This window comes from Sphaerodactylus townsendi, linkage group LG14 (genome assembly GCF_021028975.2).
Source record: "Sphaerodactylus townsendi isolate TG3544 linkage group LG14, MPM_Stown_v2.3, whole genome shotgun sequence".
Lineage (NCBI taxonomy): Eukaryota > Metazoa > Chordata > Lepidosauria > Squamata > Sphaerodactylidae > Sphaerodactylus > Sphaerodactylus townsendi.
This window is the reverse complement of record NC_059438.1, coordinates 22,935,200-22,955,805: the sequence shown is the minus strand read 5'-3', so window position 1 is coordinate 22,955,805 and position 20,606 is coordinate 22,935,200. Positions and strand designations below refer to the sequence as shown.

The following is a 20,606-nucleotide window of genomic DNA, read 5'->3' as shown; positions in this document are numbered from 1 at the left end:
TTGGTTGCCCGCCTCTGGACTCGTTCCAGCTTGTCAATATCCTTCTTGATATTGACCAGGGTGTGAGAGGGAGGGACGCCAATTGCCCTTTATTGCAACTCTACTCCTGTTGTGTAGGATACAAGCCTTCATTTGAAGAACCCATACAGAAGAAAGAGCCCCCCATAGCAATAGTTTCTGAGAGTAACCATGTTGGTCTGCAGTGGAAGAGCTGGATTCTAATCCAGGAGCACCTTAGAGAGCAACCAGATTTCCAGGGTGTAAGCTTCTGAGAATCTCAGGCCCCTTCCGCACACGCAAAATAAAGCGTTTTCAAACCACTTTCACAACTGTTTGCAAGTGGATTTTGCTATTCCGCACAGCTTCAAAGAGCACTGAAAGCAGTTTGAAAGTGCATTATTCTGCATGTGCGGAATGAGCCTCAGCTCCCTTTGTCAGACGCTCAAAAGCACATAGGATGAAAAATCCGGTTGCTCTTTAAAGTGCAACTGATCTCAGATCTAACTAATGACGGTTGCGCCCCTGCCTTTTCACGCTTGCCCTGGCTACAGGCTCTGGCAGGATCTTCCCCCTTGCCTACAGTAGCCAAGCAGTGTCTGCCGCAGGTTGGCAGCCTCCTCTCCCTGCTCCGTGTGGCATTTGACCAGGAGACCCCTTCGGGTAACCCTGGGTCCCTTGCTCAGCTCCTATTTAAATGCCCTGTTTGGGTGAGTGGCTGTAAAAATAGCAATTGGTTGGAGTTTAGGAGCCCGGAGAGGGATGGGGGCGGGGGGAAGGCAGCCAGCCGGGGTGTTGTTGTTGGGGAGGTTCGGTTTCTTCTTTTCCTGGAGGAATTAGGGCCGCCACATGCTGCTGGGAGGGTTTGGCTGGTAGAGGCAAGCAGTGGCTCCAGGCAGGCGAGCAGGCGTCCGCACAGATGGAAATTTGATCACCCACGGCTCAACAGATTGTTTGACTTATTTTAAAATCAAGCAGATGGCTGCAACAGGAGTTTGTTTAAGTTCAGCTACGAGCCGGGCCCTTGGCCAGTGCTCCCAGGGCAGGCGTGCCAAAAATTTTTTCAATGACTTTGGTCATCAAACCACCTTTTCCCCTTCCCTGCTGAACTTGGATACATACACACACATGCTCTCTCTCTCTCTCTCTCTCTCTTTCCTTGTTTTTCCCCTTCCTCGTTTCCTCGTCTTTAAAACTGACTTGGAGAAGAAAAAGGGTTTTATACCCCACATTTCTCTCTTGTAAGGAGACTCAAGACGACTTACAAGCTCCTTTCCCTTCCCCATAACAGACACCTTGTGAGATAGTTGGGACTGAGAGAGTTCTGAGAGAACTGTGACGAGCCAGTAGTCACCTGGAACTATGACTAGCCCAGGGGTAGGGAACCTTTAACACTCAAAGAGCCATTTGGACCCTTTTTCCACAGAAAAAGAAAACAATTGGAGCCGCAAATAATTTTTGACATTTAAAATAAAGATAACGCTATATATATAGGGTTTTTTTAACCTTTTACTCCACTTATTCTGAGAAGCGCATGGATGCGCCCGCCCTGCTGCCTGCAGGGTATGATGAAGCCAGCTGCCTCGGCCCTCGCCGGGCTGCCGGAAAGCTCACCCAACAGGGCTGGCGAGGGGAAGCTCGCCGTGCAGCCCAGCCGCATCGTGGGCAGGCGCCTCTACCACCTGCAGGGTGGGCAAGGATGAAGCCAGCGGCTCGGCCTCGCCGGCTACCCGAGGGCATCGCCCAGCTCAACAGAGGCTGAGGAGAAGCCAGCGGTGCAGCCCAGGCCGTGGGCAGTTGGTCGCCCGCCCTGCACCTGCAGGAAGGGATGAAACCAATGACTCGGCCTCGCCGACTGCCGGGGAAAGCCAGCCCGCTCAACAGAGGCTGAGCGAGGAGGAAAGCCAGCGGTGCGAAGCCCGCCGTGGGCAGTTGGTGCGCCCGCCCTACTGCCTGCAGGGCGGGGAAGGATGGGGCCGGTGGCTCGGCTCGGGGAGCCACAGTGCAAGGGCAGAAGAGCCGCATGCGGCTCTTGAGCCACAGGTTCCCTACCCCTGGACTAGCCCATGTGGAGGAGTGGGGAATCAAACCCAGTTCTCCAGATTAGAGTCCGCCGTTTTTAACCACTACACCTACTGCTGGCTGTCGTGTGCTCCCATGCGTGTGCACTTGTAACCCAAATGCTACACTCAAGATCAAAGATGCAGACTTTTCAAAAGGACACTTGTGGGGAACTTTGGGCCAGTTCTGGAGGCATAGAAAGAGGGGAAATATCTGGAAATCAGGAGGGGGTAGGATTTATCAGGTGCCCCGTGTGGAGGAGTGAGGAATCAAACCTATTTCTCTGGATCAGAGTCCACTGCTCTTACCCACTACACCAGTGGTGGCGAACCTTTGGCACTCCAGATGTTATGGACTACAATTCCCATCAGCCCCTGCCAGCATGGCCAATTGGCTCTTTTCGCCTTTCTTCCAGCTTTTTCTTGGAGTGTGGCAGGCGTTGTCTTTATTAGACTATAACAGTGATGGCGAACCTATGACACGGGTGCCAGAGGTGGCACTCAGAGCCCTCTCTGTGGGCACTTGCAAACAGTCGCCCCCCCCCCCCCCCATCTAGGCTGGTCTGGGCTGCTGGGCTCGATTATTAGCATTAAACCTAAGACCTAGTTTTGGGGAAGCAGTGTAGTAACCCTGTTAAACGCTGTTAAACTGATTTTCATTTGAAGAACTGAAGCACAATCTTGGAGTAAGCTCGGTTGCTGGCAATGTGGCTTGCTTCTGAGTAAACCCTCCTAGGGTTGTGATTCACCCATTGGAAGAGTTGCACAGTTGCTTCAAAGCAAAGCCACCAACTACCACCAAGCTTACTCCCGAGTAACGCACGCCCTAGAAACGTTTTTTCTAAACTAAAACCTCAGTATTCAGGTTAAATTGCCGTGTTGGCACTTTGCGATAAATGAGTGGGTTTTGGGTTGCAGTTTGGGCACTCGATCTCAAAAAGGTTCGCCATCACTGGACTATAATCAGTGATGGTGAACCTATGGCACTCCAGATGTTCATGGACTACAATCTCCATCAGCCCCTGCCAGCATGGCTATTGGCCCTTCTGGCAGGGGCTGATGGGGATTGTAGTCCATGAACATCTGGAGTGCCATAGGTTTGCCACCACGGGACTATGTGGCTGCTTTCAGACACATTCAAGTGCAGCTGAATAGAGTGCATTGAAAGTATGTTACCCCTCATGGGTGAAACTGGTTCCCATCCAAAGGGAAGCTACCCCTTTCTAAAATCATTGGATTTAGAAGGGTGTCACTGTCTTAGGGATAACACCATAACCTAGAATCAGGCATGTTTCAGGCACAAGCTGAAATCCAGAGCGATTTCTGCATTCAACAGTGTTTTCGTGACAAACCGCTCTTGAGTTTCATGATTTCTCCCCCAAGGAGATAGTTTCAGAGGGTAGCTGTGCCGGTCTGCTGTGGAAGAGCTCCATTCGAGTCCCGCGGCGCCTGTGACACCAGCAGCATTTTGGGGGTAGGATCTTTCAAGAGCCAAAGCACCGGAAAATCTTGTTGGTTTCTAAGATGCTACTGGATTGGACTGGAGCTCCCTCAAGGAGGTAGCCTCAGCCAGACTTCTGGTTCCTTCCTCCTCTCTCCTCTTTTCCATGCAACACTTTTGAACGTGCTACTTCTGCAATTCCCTGCAGAGGTCCGCTCACTCTTGCATGTTGCAGGGTTTGGAAGCAGATGTGGAGGGTTTGTCACACAGCCTTTTCTGAGGTCAGCAGGGCAGTGGGGTGAGATAGCCAGGCTCGGAGTGCAGTTTGCCTGTGTTCCTGCTTGTCGGTTCCCCTTTTCTGCCCTAGACAGAAAAGAGCAGCAGTGGCGTAGGGGGTTAAGAGCTCGTGTATCTAATCTGGAGGAACCGGGTTTGATTCCCCGCTCTGCCGCCTGAGCTGTGGAGGCTTATCTGGGGAATTCAGATTAGCCTGTACACTCCCACACACGCCAGCTGGGTGACCTTGGGCTAGTCACAGCTTCTCGGAGCTCTCTCAGCCCCACCCACCTCACAGGGTGTTTGTTGTGAGGGGGGAAGGGAGAGGAGATTGTAAGCCCCTTTGAGTCTCCTACAGGAGAGAAAGGGGGGATATAAATCCAAACTCTTCTTCTTCTTCTAGACTGGATGATCCAGACCAGTCTGATCTCATGAGATCTTGGAAACCAGGGCCCTGGTGGGTGATTGGTTGGGAGACCATCCAGGAAATCCAGTGTCACTTTGCAGAGGCAGGCGATGATGGCAAACCACCTCTTGCCTTGAAAACTCTACGGAGTTTACATGGGGTTGCCATAGGTTGGCTGTGACTTGACCTCGTTTTCTGCTGCCAATCTTTTTCCAGCGGGCCTTTGCGAATTAGTGTTTTTAAAAAAACGTTTATAGGCAAACTATAAACAATGTAAATACCCTGTTTTCCCGAATATAAGACATCCCCTGAAAATAAGACGTAGTAGAGGTTTTGCTAAAGTGCGAAATATAAGGCATCCCCCGAAAGTAAGACGTGGCAAAGTTTTTGTTTGGAAGCACGCCCGACGAACAGAACACAGAAATATAAGACATCCCCTGAAAATAAGACATAGCGCATCTTTGGGAGCAAAAATTAATATAAGACACTATCTTATTTTCGGGGAAACACGGTAACAGTGTAAATTTCCTGCATAGTTTTGGATCAAATTGGCTCTTTGTAAATCTTGCCAACCATTTGGGAATTTTCCAATTAAATTGTTATTATATTTTTTTTAATTGTGGAAATAGATCGCAGAATAGGTACAGTTCATCTGTTTGTTTTAACAGGTCCACGCCTCACCTGTTGGATACAGGCTTCCAAGATGTCTTTTGGGGGAAAAAATGCATAAAAATGAAGCCAGCAGGAGAGTTTTGAAGGAATTCTACTTTCTCCTCCGTCTGGCACTTTTATTTTTGCGTTTTCGGTGCGGAGCTTTAGTTAGTGGCGAATTGCTTCTTATCTTTTTAGCCTGTCAAGTTGAATTACCCCTGTCGTTTCTTTAATCCCTGCTCTAAGGTTGGTTGCTTTTGCTTCAGTCCCATCCCCCTTAACGTTTGGCTCATGAAACTCTTTGTGTATTAACCCACGTTAACATTTTGAATCTTTCTCTCCGACCTTCCCAGCCCCTCCAATGCAGTGTTGTTGGGGAATGACCCTTAAGGGACCTCCGTTTGTTATCCTACTGTCTCTTGACACTTACAGTTGGTTGTTTTGTCTCTGGGGTAGTGAAGATGCATCTTCCCCAGGGAGCTGTAGTAGTCCCCCGGAAAAAGTCAAGGGGTGGGTGGGTGTCCTGAGTCGGGTGGGAAGACGGCAAACCACCTCTGAATGTTTCCTGCCTTGGAAACCCTGCGAGGTGGCCACAAGGCAGCTGTGACTTGAGAGCACAGCTGTTTTAGGGCTGATTCTCATGTTATAGAGTGATTTGTGTCGCCTTTGTGGTCAAGTCACCAGATCTGGATGTTCTGTGGGCCCGTTCATATTGGGCCCATCCAAATGGGACCTCCCCCTTCCCACCGCACTGTTTTCCTGACCTGAAATGGACGCTGTTTGCTCCACTGGGGAAATTTAGTATAACCATCGGTACATGCATGTTTTCCCAGTGGGGTGAATAGAAGAGAGAAGAGAAGAGTTTGGATTTATACCCCACCTTTCTCTCCTGTAAGGAGACTCAAGGTGGCTTACAAGCTCCTCTCCCTTCCTCTCCCCACAACAGACACCCCTTGTGAGGTAGGTGGGGCTGAGAGAGTCCTGAGAGAACTGTGACTTGCCCAAGGTCACCCAGCAGGAATGTGGGAGTGCGAAAACACATCTGGTTCACCAGATAAGCCTCTGCCACTCAGGTGGAAGAGTGAGGAGCCAAACCCACTTCTCCAGATTAGAATCCGCCTGCTCTTAACCACTACGCCACGCTGCACACCAGTGTCGTTTCAGTTCAAGGAAATAATGTATTTATATTTGGAGGGTTTTTTTCAGTCTCCTGCCTGTCCAAATCTGGCATCTGCACAAATCTGGCAACTGAGTTGCAGCCACAGAGCGCCAGGCCTGATGGAAAGTCTTCATGATGACGACCACGTGGGGAGGGGCTGTGTCTCAGTGACAGAACATCTGTTTGATATGCAGGAAGTCCCAGGTTTGATTCCAGGCATCTCCAGCTGAAAAGGTCAGGTGGTGTGAAAAACCTCCACCTGGGATCAAGAAGAAGAAGAAGAAGAGGAGGAGGAGGAGGGGGAGGAGGAGGAGGAGGAGTTTGGATTTATATCCCCCCTTTCTCTCCTGTAGGAGATTCAAAGGGGCTTACAATCTCCTTGCCCTTCCCCCCTCACAACAAACACCCTGTGAGGTAGGTGGGGCTGAGAGAGCTCAGAAGTACTGTGACTAGCCCAAGGTCACCCAGCTGGCATGTGTGGGAGTGCACAGGCTAATCTGAATTCCCCAGATAAGCCTCCACAGCTCAGGCGGCAGAGCTGGGAATCAAACCCGGTTCCTCCAGATTAGATACATGAGCTCTTAACCTCCTACGCCAGAGGTGACCCCCTCACGCCCTCATCAGATCTGTCTGCCCAGCCTATTTCCACTCCCTTCGACAAAGTCAGACACATACCAGAAAACATTCAGTACCAGGCTTGCCAACCTCCAGGTAGGGCCTGGATATCTGTGATGCATGTACAAACTTCAAGTGGGTGTAAATAAGACACAAAACATTAAAACTTAGTTGAAGCAATTTTCTTTGTATGTTTCCTGTCTTCTTGGTAATTTGGATGGGAAAACAGACCTGTAATATAAACACATTTAATATTAGTGGTACAATTACAAGTTGAAACAGAACATTTTTTCCAAAGTAACCTGTTCCAGAGAACCTTTAGCGATGGGTGCCAAGTGACTTGGTTCCCTACCGATTTAAGCAGACGCTGTCTCGCTGCTGCGCCTTCCGCCAACAGCTGTCTTTAGAGCCTGTTGTATTGCTTCACAATGGATTTTACTGCTACTGTTCAATAATGCACAAAACAATGGTTTTGACAAAGGCAGTGCATTGAAATGAATGATAATTCTCGTGGTTGTGGTGAGTTTTCCAGGCTGTGTGGCCGTGGTCTGGTGGAACGTTAGGAAAAAGATCCACCAGACCACGGCCACATAGCCTGGAAAACCCACCACAACCAGTTTGAATCCAGCCGTGAAAGGCTTCGATAATTCTCATGTTTGTTTGGGACTATATCCTAATGCGGACGCATACGTCTTTCTCAACCGCTGCACCTCCACTGACCAGACTGTCATCTTTATGTGGAACAGAGTGTAGCCCATGTGGAGGGGTGGAGAATGAAACCACTGATGGGATTCAAATAATTTAACAACTGGTTCCGGTGGTGGGATTCAAATAATTTAACAAGCGGTTGTTTACGAGCACCTTTTTAACAACCGGTTCTGCCGAAGTGGTGTGAACCTGCTGAATCCCACCACTGAATTAAACCCTGTTCTCCAGACTGGAGTCTACCTTTCTTAGCCACTACTCCACACTGCCTCTCATGTGCTCCCATGCATATGCACACGGAACCCAAATACCGTGATCAGGATCATGCATGCCTTTATTGGCGTAGACAGCAGTACAACAATAATAAAAAAACAGATTAAAAAGCATATACGATACAGGAAATAAATGTTAAGTCGAAGGAAATCTACTGGCATTTAGTAATTTCCAGGAGAAAGTCTGCCACTATCATACAGAGAGAAGGATCAGGATTGTCCAACAAGTAGTGTAATCTAATTAAATCGGGGAGATTGGGTAAATGTAAAGGGGTAAGATTCACATACTTGGATCTGATTTCCTTAAATCCGAGACAGTGTAGTAATTGGTGGGCCGGAGATTCAACTGAGCCATCATTACACGGGCACAATCTTTTAGCCTTTTCTTGATCATGCATGCAAAATTTTCAAAAGGACACTTATTTGATTCTTTTGATGAATGTATTAGCAAATAACATTTGGGGGTCTTTAGGCAAGCTCTGGAGGCATAGAAAGAGGGGGAGGATGCAGAGATCAGGAGGAGGTGGGACATAGGAGGGTCTCAAGTTCTGAGAATAATAGTCTTGGGTCTTGTCTGTATTGATGACCAGGTCAGTACTGAAGGTCGCAGTGGTTCTGAACATATGAGAGTGCACGCCCACCACTGAATAGCTATCCCCTCCCACCCCATAAATGCATGATTACTAGATGGATGTGAAGGGGGCAAAGAGGTATTGTGGAGGAAAGTTGGGTTTTGGATGTCAAAGCTTTAGACCAGTGATGGCGAACCTTTTCAAGACCGAGTGCCCAAATTGCAACCCAAAACCCACTTATTTATCGCAAAGTGCCAATGCGGCAATTTAACCAGAATACTGAGGTTTTCGTTGGCTCCGAGGCGTGCGTTACTTAGGAGTAAGCTTGGTGGTAGTCAGTGGCTTTGCTTTGAAGCAACTGTGCAACTCTTCCAACGGGTGAATCACGACCTTACGAGGGTTTACACAGAAGCAAGCCCCATTGCCAGCAACCAAGCTTACTCCCAGGTAAAGGATCACACTTTAGTTCTTCACATGAAAATCAGTGGAGTTTAACAGCACTTAACATGGTTACCTACACTGCTTCCCCAAAACTTAGTTTTAATGCTAATAATCAAGCCCAGTGGCCCAGGCCAGCCTAGATGTGTGTGTGTGTGGGGGCACTCTGTGCGTGCCCACAGAGAGGGCTCCGAGTGCCACCTCTGGCACCCATGCCATAGGTTCGCCACCACTGCTTTAGACCTTGCTGCCTAGCCTACACTCTATCCTGCAAGGTTTTTCACAGACCTGCGTTTCTCAGGATTTACCAGGAACTGCCCCTGTTTCCGCAAACTTTTCTCTGCATCCGTATGGACTAGCAGCTTCCTTGTTTGTTTGTTTTAATTTTGGAGGGAATGCCGAGAGTTCCGGAATAGGGGATTGGGCCCTGAGTGCGAAATCTCAAGGCCAAAGCAGGAGTCTGAACCCCTGGACTTCTCAGCTCCACAGCTGGCCGGCCGATTCCTGGCTCCCACAAGCTTGTTTGATGAATCGTGACTCACACTTCTTGGGGCTTGTGCGGTTTTCCTGAAGAGCTTAAATCTTCTGGACGTCTTGGCTCAGCCGCAACATCTGTTTTCGACTTGCCGCTTGCAAGAGAAGGCTTCCCGCCCCCCCCCCCTCGCTCTGGTTGTCCATCTGGATCGACTGACAGAAACGGGTGAAGCCGTTTGTCTGAAAGGTCCTCGAGCCCAGAGAATAGACCAGCCCTGTCTTTTCCAGATGGAGGGCTCTGTGCTGCGGCAGCCTTTGGTGCTGACTCCTGGGCCAAATGCCCTCCTTCCCGTCTCTCCCCCCCCCCCCCCCGTTCATTTCCACGGGACCCTAGGCTCTCTCACAGGCCCTGACTGGTGGCTGGCGTGGCCGCAGATGGCTGGGGAGGGAACGGAGAGACACCTTGTCTGCTCCTAATCTGGACATAAGAAGCCAATTACAGGCCGGGATACCCTTTCATAGGCAGCAGATGGAGAAGGCCGTTGCGGAGCACCGCAGTAGCGCGGAGGGGCTGCCTCGGAATAGCTCTGCCTGCGCCTAACGTGTTTGCAAATCCTCTCCAGCTGGGAGGATTACAGCCAGCATCTGGCTTGCTTTATAATAGTAAAACAAAGGGAGTTTCAGGCGCCACGCTGGGTGCGGGCGGTGGTTGGGGCTGCTCGCTGAGGTGAAACTGCTGGGAAAATATGTGGTGATAACAGCAGACGCCCCCCTTTCCCGGGGAGCTTTTACTAGCCAATAAAGCGTGCTTGGATGGAGCAGCGTCCTGGGGCGTTAGGAGCCAAGCCCAGATACTGGCAGGAGGGGGCCCGGTTGCAGAAAGTGCGGGGTCGGGTGGGGGGATTTGTCTTAGAAGGCAGGCTGGGCTCTTAAGGGGCTGGTGCTTCTGAACATGTGCAGAGTGCAGACCCACCTCTGGCAGTACAGTCCTATGCAAAGTTGCCCCAGTCTAAGCCTATTGAAATGAATGGGCTTAGACATGGAGTACCTCTCCTTAAGGTTTCACTGTAGTCCAGGGGGCCCCAATGACGTGCTCATGGGCATGGTGGGGATATCAATGTCTTTACTAGTGCCTGCCAAGTGGTCTTAGAAAGTGGGCGGGACTTTACTGGTGCCTGTCAAGTGGTCTTAGAAAGTGGGCGGGACTTTACTGGTGCCTGCCAAGTGGTCTTAGAAAGTGGGCGGGACTTTACTGGTGCCTGCCAAGTGGTCTTAGAAAGTGGGCGGGACTTTACTGGTGCCTGTCAAGTGGTCTTAGAAAGTGGGCGGGACTTTACTGGTGCCTGCCAAGTGGTCTTAGAAAGTGGGCGGGACTTTACTGGTGCCTGCCAAGTGGTCTTAGAAAGTGGGCGGGACTTTACTGGTGCCTGCCAAGTGGTCTTAGAAAGTGGGCGGGACTTTACTGGTGCCTGCCAAGTGGTCTTAGAAAGTGGGCGGACTTTACTGGTGCCTGTCAAGTGGTCTTAGAAAGTGGGCGGGACTTTACTGGTGCCTGTCAAGTGGTCTTAGAAAGTGGGCGGGACTTTACTGGTGCCTGTCAAGTGGTCTTAGAAAGTGGGCGGGACTTTACTGGTGCCTGTCAAGTGGTCTTAGAAAGTGGGTGGAACTTTACTGGTGCCTGTCAAGTGGTCTTAGAAAGTGGGCGGGACTTTACTGGTGCCTGTCAAGTGGTCTTAGAAAGTGGGCGGGACTTTACTGGTGCCTGTCAAGTGGTCTTAGAAAGTGGGCGGGACTATTACCCAGCAAGGCCTCTGGTGGACCAGGGGAGATTTGATTGGCTGTGCAGATTTTTTGAAAAGATAGCAGCTGCCTCCACAGCACAAGGGTCTTTGCTATGTCCCGGGAGAGAAGCTGTGGCAGCTGCGGCATAGCTGGATCTGCCTCCTGATGCAGCCATTTCATGACTGCCACTTTGTGGCTGCACTCACCATGCTTTGTCAGAATGACAAAGGGGGTCACAGGCTCAAAAAGGTTGAGGACCCTTGACAACACTGCATGCGAAAGGGATCTGGGAGTCTTAGTAGACCACAAACTGACCATGAGTCAGCAGTGATGATCTTTGACAGCCAAGAGAAGCCAATGCGATTCCTGGGCTGTATCAATAGAGAGTATCGTGTCCAGATCGAGGGATGTAATTTGTACCTCTCTATTTCTGCATTAGGTAGAGACCTCACATGGAATATTGTGTACAGTTCTGGAAGCCACAATTTCTAAGGATAAGGATGTTGACAATCTGGAGCGGGTCCAGAGGAGGGCGACTAAAATGGTAAAAGGTCTGGAGTCTCTGCCCTACTGAGGGAGAAAAGATTAGGGGAGCTGGGGATGTTTAGATTGGTGCAGAGAAAGTTGAGAGGTGACATATATTTGAAAGGATGTCAAAGTGTTGGTGAGGGAGCAAGCTTGTTTTCTGTCGCCCCAGAGACTAGAGATATTACCAGGAGTCATGGAGTTCAAGGGGAAGGAACAGAGATTCCACCCTAAACATCAGGAGAAAAAAACTTCCTGACAGTGTGGGCTGTTCGACAATGGAATTCCACCTACCTCGAAACGTGTGGTGGAGTCTCCTTCTTCGGAGGTGTTGTTGGAAGAGAGGAGCTGGGTGGCCATCTGTCAAGGGCAGTGCTTTGTTGATTGTGTGTGTTCCTGCATTGCAGGGGTTGGACTTGATGGCCCTTAGGGCCTCTTCCAGCTTTATGATTCTATGACCCCTAAACATAAAATGCATAGTTATTGTTGCATGTATGTGAGAGTGTTGGGGGGATTTGGGGAAGAAGGTTCTTAATTGGGGCCTATGTATGTGTTCAGTAGACTCATTCCAAGTAGACTCCGTGTGTGCATATTTGTGGCTCAAGTACTTATAAGTCAAGCAGAGTTGCCAGTCTCTGTGAGTCATCCCTACATTTTATGGGGGGAGACAAAAGTTAAACCCTTGAACGTGCTAGGATGTGTCTTCACGCAGCGCTCAGTAACGTCGATGCTTGATTTATTTTGTGTCAGTGTGTGTGCTACAATTGCGCTGTACCCGAGTGCCAGTCAATGCACGCATCCATCCTGCTTGAAAGTTTAGCTGAAAAAGCTACTTCACAGCTTCCCTATTAAAACAAATTCCTAGCTCTTGAGCTGTGAAAAAAGATGCTGCACAAAATAGTGTGGGCTGAAACCACAGAGAAAAGCTTGATTGCACTTGGCGTGCAATGTCGTTCTTGTGACTGGAGTGTGCATGTAAAAATTAAAATGAATTTGCAGGGGTGGTCGGGGAGGAGCTTCCTGTGCCATACATCCCACTATTTTTCTCTCTTCTTCGGGACGGCCCTCTCTTTGCAGGAATAAATTTATGCAGAACAAATGCATGTCAACTGACTCAGTTTTGCATAATATGTATGCAGGCTGGAAAGAGTAATCCAGTTTACCTTGGGGGCAGAATTTGCTCTGCCTTTTTTTGCTAGCTGATGTGCTATACAGCCTTGGGGGAGTGAGGAATTAAAAGCTGCTAGAGATTTGACCCATTTGGGATCAGAAAGCAGGGCTGCCGAAAGTTAAAGGCCTGGTGCTTGGGACCTGGTTCTTGGGCGACCGAGAACTGCTAACTTACAGAGAAGAAGAGGACTTGAATTAAATCTCACCATCCAGGCAGCCTCATTTATCTGCAGAATCTGAGAGTAGAAAGAGTTTGTCCTTGTACCTATTTCAGCCTCTGTTGACTGGGAGTTTCTGAAGGACAAAGAGCCAGCCAAAGAGCTAACATCGCTCGTCTCGGTGGCTCCGCCTCCTCATGGCGTTCGGGCTGGTGCCTTCCCTGCTTTCGTATGCCGATCCAATGCAAACTCTGGTCAGTCACTGGACTCTGAGTCCCTGGGCAGGGCTTTGTTGATTAAAGAGATTCTTGCCTGGAAATCATATCTCCTTAGAAGCCCGGCTCCCAATCCCTCAAGATAATCGTGGACTCTGTGCAGTTGCTTTAGATGGGTGCTGGAGAAAAAAGTACTCTGCACTTGCCCAGAAGGCCCTACTTTCTGCAACATTTGTGTTTTCTGGGATGAAGGCAGCTTGGGGGAACGGAAGCAGATTCCTTGCCCCAAAATGAAGTTACTTGACCCCAGGAACTTACCCCAGATTCTGAAGAAGAAGAAGAGCGAAGAAGAAGAAGGAGAGAGGAGGAGGAGGAGGGAGGAGAGGAGGAGTTGTTTGGATTTATCCCCCTTTCTCTCCCTGCAGGAGACTCAAAGGGGCTGACAATCTCCTTGTCTTCCCCTCGCCACAACAAACACCCTGTGAGGTAGGTGGGGCTGAGAGAGCTCCGAGAAGCTGTGACTAGCCCAAGGTCACCCAGCTGGCGTGTGTGGGAGTGCACAGACTAATCTGAATTCCCCAGATAAGCCTCCACAGCTCAGGCGGCAGAGCTGGGAATCAAACCCGGTTCCTCCAGATTAGATACATGAGCTCTTAACCTCCTACGCCACTGCTGCTCTTAACCCAGTGTGTGCCTTTTTCCTAACCCCCTTTTGATTTCCCCCTCCTTTCCCAAAACAGGGCAGGACATTTATCTGTGGAATACATGGAGTTGCTTATGGACGGTGGAGAAGGTACTCTGCACATGCCCAGAGGCACTGTTGCTTTTTGTGAAGTTCAGGTTTTCCAGGTATGCAGATGAAAGCAGATGCCTGAAGATGTGCAGATGAAAGCAGATGCCCGAAATGGAACCCGTACCCCCCCCCAGGATAGCCCCCCCAGTTTCCCCCTGCCCTCTGAGCGCAGGACTCTGTCCCCTCTCCTCCCACTCACAGGGCGTTCGTGCCGGCTGTCAGCGCAAAGGTCTGCCTGTCCCTCTTCGCCTGCGTCTCCTTCTCCCCCTTCCACCGGCCTTTGGGTGCTTTCGACCGCAGGGCAGCCTTCCCTGCCAGACTCCTCGCTGTGGTTCAAGGGAAGCATCTTATTTAGAGGCCACGGGGAAGAAACTGGCAGGAGCGAGGTGGGGCGGGCGGGGGGGGGGGAGCGATGGAGACGGCTGGGGTTTTGTTCGGATGCTTATTTTTCACCACTTCCCCCCCCCCTCTTTGCCGCTCTTGATGCTTCAAGAATTCAGGAAGCCAAGGCTCAGCGAGTGCCAAGCCGGAGCTGCGCGCCTGCCAAGTCCCGGCTTGTTTTCTCGTCTCGCTGGAGCCAGTAACTGACCTTATTAGCTTAGAGGGCAGCTGCTTTATTAATGCACATCTGGCGGAGGGGAGGCGGCATAGTCCTCGGATTGTCTTCCTGCTTGTGCCTAACTTTGCGTTACCTTGCAGGAATGCTGTTGGGGGGGGGGGGCGCACAGAAGGGGAAAGAGAGGCTAGGAGGGGTGGGGCTGCTAGTGGGGGGGGGGGGAATGTGCGTGCCGGTCCACAGTTTTCCTCGGGTTTCCTGTACGCGTCCGCGTTACAGCAGTACAGTTCCTGAGCTTGTGATGTTATAACAGTTTTATAGTCTGCAGTTGCCAGCTTTATTTCTGGCTGGGCTCCTGTGCTTTTAACAGCTGAGTGCTACAGGGGGAAAAAAATCTATTTATAAAAAGAGTGGAAATCCAGCAGATGAAGCTATAGAAGAAGAAGAAGAAGAAGAAGAAGAAGAAGAAGAAGAAGAAGAAGAAGAAGAAGAAGAAGAGGAGGAGGAGGAGGAGGAGGAGGAGGAGGAGGAGGAGGAGGAGTTTGGATTTATATCCCCCCTTTTTCTCCTGCAGGAGACTCAAAGGGGCTGACAATCTCCTTGCCCTTCCCCCCTCACTACAAACACCCTGTGAGGTGGGTGGGGCTGAGAGAGCTCCGAAGAACTGTGACTAGCCCAAGGTCACCCAGCTGGCGTGTGTGGGAGTGTACAGGCTAATCTGAATTCCCCAGAGAAGCCTCCACAGCTCAGGCGGCAGAGCTGGGAATCAAACCCGGTTCTGCAGATTAGATACACAACCTCTTAACCTTCTACGCCACTGCTGCTTTTCTCAACTGTAAGAAGTCTCCAAGCGACTTACAAACTCCTTCCCTTCCTCTCCCCACAACAGATACCTTGTGAAGTAGGTGGGACTGAAAGAGTCTTGAGAGAACTGTGACCAGCCCAAGGCTTCGTGCGTAGGAACGAGGGATCAAACCTGGTTCTCCAGATTAGAGTCCACCGCTATTATCCTTTACACCGCTCTGGTGAATTGTTGTGCTTAATCACGCTTTCTGTGCGGCTACTTAAAAAGCGAAAGAGCTCAGCCAGCGGTGGGGCAAAGGAGGGAGAAAACAGAGAGAAATCCTTTGGCTGCCACAAATGCTGTTTACCCACAAGAAAGAGCGCAGCATCTGCAGAAGGCTGGGAGAGACAGCTGAGTATCTAGCCCTCTTGCCACCTGGGGTTTGCGCCCCCCCCCCCATGTGCGTGTGAGTATAGGAAGCCGTCGTCTGTCACATGACTCTGCCTCACCCAGTGTGGTCGCCGCGGGTCATCGTGTTCTGCACCGCGGCCCTTTGGCCCAGATCAGCTTTAACTGGGAGGTGCGTGGACCTGAACTTGGCCTGGTCCTGGGCAAAGGCGTCGCTTATGCTTAATGGCTGTTGCTCCCCCTGGCCCAGCAGGACTCTGAATGTCAGGGGTTCTCCAGGGTGTCAGGCAGAGACCGGCCTTTCCCAGCCGTGCTATCCGAGATCCCGCAACTGAGGTCCCGGGAGGGGACCTTGTGCATGCGAGGAATGCGCTCTGCTGCTGGGCTGGAGCTCCTCCCATGGAAAGAAGCGACGGGATCAAGATGCTGCTATTCGCAGCGCCAAAGAATAACAGCCGGGGAAAGAGGGATTAGAAGGCCTTCCCTGCATGTGGCTCTTTGGGAAACTTCGAGGCTGCAGCCGCCAAGGCCGTTCCCCTTAGGCCAGTGGTGGCGAACCTATGGCACGGGTGCCAGAGGTGGCACTCAGAGCCCTCTTTGTGTCTCCCCAATTTGGGCACTTGGGTAGTGGCACTTGGCCAAAGGAGGCTTAGGGGTGCACGAACACGCACTGGGGCCCATGGCAACTCCACGGGGAGAGTGAAGAGGGTGTTTTTAGGGGCGAAGCGGGGGAGTGTTTCGGGACATTCCCGGGCATTCCAGGCAGGGCATGGGCGTGAAAGTGGCACAGAGCGCAGGGCACGCGGTCTCCAGGTGCAGTTTCCCTCGCTTCTGCCCTGGCTTCTGCACTCGCCGTCTCTAAAAAGATTCGCCATCACTGCCTTTGGCTGAGCTGAAGGGACTTATTTGGGGCTTCTTGTGGGGGAGATTTGGTCGCCCTCTTCGTTTATTAGCCATTAGATGACTCTCCTGCTCCTGGTCGTTAGAGCTAGGACAGTGGTGGCGAACCTATGGCACGGGTGCCAGAGGTGGCACTCAGAGCCCTCTCTGTGGGCACGCCCAGAGTGCCCCCCCCCCCCACATCTAGACTGGCCTGGGCCGCTGGGCTTGAATATTAGCATTAAACCTAAGACCTAGTTTTGGGGAAGCAGTGTAGGTAACCCTGTTAAGCTCTGTTAAACCCCATGATTTTCATGCAAAGAACTAAAATGCAATCCTTTACCTGGGAGTAAGCTCGGTTGCTGGTAATGGGGCTTGCTTCTGAGTAAACCCTCCTAGGGTCGTGATTCACCCATTGGAAGAATTGCACAGTTGCTTCAAAGCAAAGCCTCCGACTACCACCAAGCTTACTCCCGAGTAACACAGGCCTCGAAGTCAACCGTTTTTTCTAAACTGAAACCTCAGTATTCGGGTTACATTGGCGTGTTGGCACTTGGCAATAAATAAGTGGGTTTTGAGTTGCAATTTGGGCACTCGGTCTCAAAAAGGTTCGCCATCACTGAGCTAGGATAATAGGCTGGTTGGGTACCAGGAGGCTTTGCAGGACAGTTGTTCCTGGCAACGTGATGCTAATTTTCTGGGGTGTTGTGGGCTTTCCGGGCTGTGTGGCCATGGTCTGGTAGATCTTGTTCCTAGCGTGACACACTTCTCTCTGTGATACACCTCTGAAGATGCCAGCCACAGATGCAGGCGAAACGTTAGGAACAAGATCTACCAGACCACGGCCACACAGCCCGGAAAACCCACCACAACCAGTTGAATCCGGCCGTGAAAGCCTTCGACAGTACATTATCTGGGGTGTGTTTGTGCCTACCTTCCTGCTGACCAATCGTCCACCCATAAAATATTTCACTTCTGGTCTCTCTCTCTTTTCTGAGGATTAAACTCCAGCTTCCTTTCCTGACCAGGGGCAAAAAGAGACGCAGTCCTGTGTTCCCTTATATTGGGAGACGTCTGCCTTGGCCCCAAATGTTTACGCCTGGGAGCCAGGTGCAGGTCTTTGGGGCTCCCGGTCGGATTGCCAATCTCCAGGTGGGACCTGGAGATCTCCCGGAATTGCAACGAATCTCTGGACAGCAGAGATCGCTTCCCTTGGAGAATGTGGCTGCTTTGGAAAGTGAGATCTGTGGCATCATATGGTGTGGAGCTCCTTCCCATCCCTAAACTGTAACCTACCCAGGCTCTACTCCCAAATCTCCAGGAATTTCCCTGTCTGGAGTTGGCAACTCTGCTAAAAACAGACTGGATGATCCAGAGAAGGGTAAGAGAGTCAAATCTTCCTCTCCGTGGCGTGCCTGCCGTTGTTTAACCGTTCTGGGTTGCTCTTTAGAGCCAATTCAATTATACATGTGCAATTCCAGTCTTGGAACCCCACATTTATCGGTTTCCATTTTCTCCCCGCTTCTTCCTTCCACCACACGGCTTATCCAGGATTCCTGGAGAGATCTCCTACCTGGTCACTGCTGAAACATAGATCTGCATCGCTTCCACAAGGGGGGAGGGGTTGCATACTGTACCTTCCAACGACCTTTGACCTGAGTCCCCAAGTCAGTCATGCAGCGTTCCTTCCTTCCTTCCTTCCTTCCTTCCTTCCTTCCTTCCTTCCTTCCTTCCTTCCTTCCTTCCTTCCTTCCTTCCTTCCTTCCTTCCTTCCTTCCTTCCTTCCTTCCTTTCCTGTAGTTGACTTTTGGCGACCCCTGGTGGTGCATTCAACTATGAGATGTTCAGAGGTGGTTGGCCATTTCCTGCCTCCATGTTACAAACCTGGTATTCCCTGGAGGTCTTCCGTCCAAATACTGGCAATGAATTAAGTTCTATTAAGGGGTATAAGCTTTCAGGTTTCACAAAACCCTCCAGCTGGCAGAACGTGACCCAGTGAGGAGAAACACTTTCTCTTTAATCTCTCTGTCTCCAGGTGCGAAGCCCCCAAGGGGAAGACGAGCTGGTTTCCTAGAGGGAAAACACTTTGTCCTCCTTGGCTCCGTTGCTCGCCTCCACTTGGCTCCCTTTCCTGTGTTTCTGAAATGCAAAACATGTACAGGACAAGCCTGCTCAGGTCACAGAGCAACGGCCTTGGCTGAATTCTCTGATTTCTTTGGGTGCATCCCTTGGCACCCGCTTTGGAGGGTGGAGCCTGAGACAACGCGTCCCTACGGAGCTTCCTGTCTCCCCCAAATTCCAAACCACCCCGGCCCTGTTCCCAAATCTCCAGGAAGCCAACCTGAAAATAACAATCCTGATTGCAAAGATGAGGAACAGTTGTGAGTTTGGATGATGCATTTTCAACTGGAACGACGCACAGCATTGCCCTTGAAGAAGAAGAAGAAGAAGAAGAAGAAGAAGAAGAAGAAGAGGAGGAGGAGGAGGAGGAGGAGGAGGAGGAGGAGGAGGAGGAGGAGGAGGAGGAGGAGGAGGAGTTTGGATTTATATCCCCCCTTTCTCTCCTGCAGGAGACTCAAAGGGGCTTACGATCTCCTTGCCCCTCCCCCCTCAGAACAAACGCCCTGTGAGGTAGGTGGGGCTGAGAGAGCTCCGAGAAGCTGTGACTAGCCCAAGGTCCCCCAGCTGGCGTGTGTGGGAGTGCACAGGCTAACCTGAATTCCCCAGATAAGCCTCCACAGCTCAGGCGGCAGAGCTGGGGATCAAACCCGGTTCCTCCAGATTAGATACACCAGCTCTTAACCTCCTACTCCACTGCTGCTCCCTGCTTGAGACAGCATGTTTGTTACCTGGACAAAATGGGGCTCCTCCCCCCCTCCCCCAGTCCCTCCCAGCCATGTGAGTTTGGAGACTGGATAACAAAAAAGAGAGAGAAATCTCTACATGTCTTTCTTACCCCTTCTTTATCCCGGGCGCTTTGCCCGGCCTTTGTTGTGGCGCAGCGTGGCCAGGGAGCCAGGCAATCGGAGGAATGTGAGCCGTCTTTCTCCCCAGCGCAATCCGCTCCCTGTCAGCAAAGGCCACCGAGCGGCTGGCTCCGATTTCAACAGAATTCCATTCTCCCCCCGCCCCCGCCTCACCAGTAGCCCCCCTCTGCCCAGCACGGCCACTGTACTGGTTTAGAGTTGCTGAAATGATGTATCTCAGGGATCGCTGGTGTTGCAAGTTGAGGATAGAGGTGTCCCCCCCCCTTTCTTCCCATTTGGATTGGGGGATTTGGGGGGAGCCTTGATGTGGACACCCCATTTGGCCCTGGTGTCCTTTATTTGCAGGAAAGAATTAGCATTGAGCTTTTCAAACGCTGCAGAAACCACTTGGGTCAGGCGGTGGTCAGCGCCTGAAAACGATATCTGGGCCAGTGGGAGTGAGACGGGGAAGAGACGTGCTGATGTTTGGAATTATTCAGGCCGCAGAAACGACTTCTGTTACTGCAGAAGGTGGGTTTTTAAAAAATAGACTGTGGATTGTGTAGAGCCTGAATGATGTCCTTGGTCGGCCCTGAAATCTTGTGATTGGTGGCTTTGTTGGATTGTATGGTCTGTGGGGCAGAGCTCTGCCTTTCTTGTCCTTGGCCTTGTGATTCCCCGTGCATATCCTGCTCTTTGTCTTGGCCTTCAACAGTCCTCTTACCCCTTTTCCCTTTGGCAGGAGTTTTATCGGGCAATTTGGGACTCAGGTTGCCATTAGCAATCAGTGCTGTGCAGTGGTTAGAGCATTGGACTAGGTTGCGTGAGGCCCAGCTTCGAATCTCTTGGAAGCTTGCTGGTTGACCTTGTGGCAGTCATAAGCTCCAAGCCTGGGCTCCCTCGCAGGGTTGTTGTGAGGATAAAAGTGGAGGAGAGGCGAACAGTGTAAAGTGCTTTGAGTCCCTATGGGGGAGAAGTAAATAAATAAATCCCATCGAGGCCTGGGTGCCCTGCTCCCGTGACACACGGCAGTGTGTAAGTTGGTGTCATTTGCACACATGTGATCCATCTATTCATTAACTCTTTTAAAAATGTTTCAGAGGGTAGTTGTGTTAGTTTGTAGTAAACAACAACAAGAAGAAGAGTTTGGATTTATATATCCCCTCTCTCTCTTGGAAGGAGGCTCAAAGGGGCTTACAAGCTCCTTTCCCCACAACAGACACCTTGTGAGGTAGGTGGGGCTGAGAGAGCTCCGAAGAACTGTGACTAGCCCAAGGTCACCCAGCAGGAATGCAGGAGTGCAG

The 20,606-nt window shown here is 50.9% G+C and overlaps 1 protein-coding gene and 1 long non-coding RNA gene across 2 annotated transcripts in view; one reads left to right on the top strand and one right to left on the bottom strand.

The window, feature by feature from the left end:
• Positions 1 to 20,606, top strand: part of LOC125443295 — a 114,598-nt gene that overhangs the window by 25,430 nt on the left and 68,562 nt on the right. The gene's annotated exons all lie outside the window — the stretch shown is intronic.
• LOC125443363 lies at positions 6,773 to 19,444 on the bottom strand. Its single transcript, XR_007246109.1, has 3 exons — positions 19,293 to 19,444; positions 17,974 to 18,475; positions 6,773 to 6,836 (listed from the first exon to the last, which is right to left on the bottom strand). It is a non-coding gene; the product is annotated as an uncharacterized LOC125443363 (long non-coding RNA).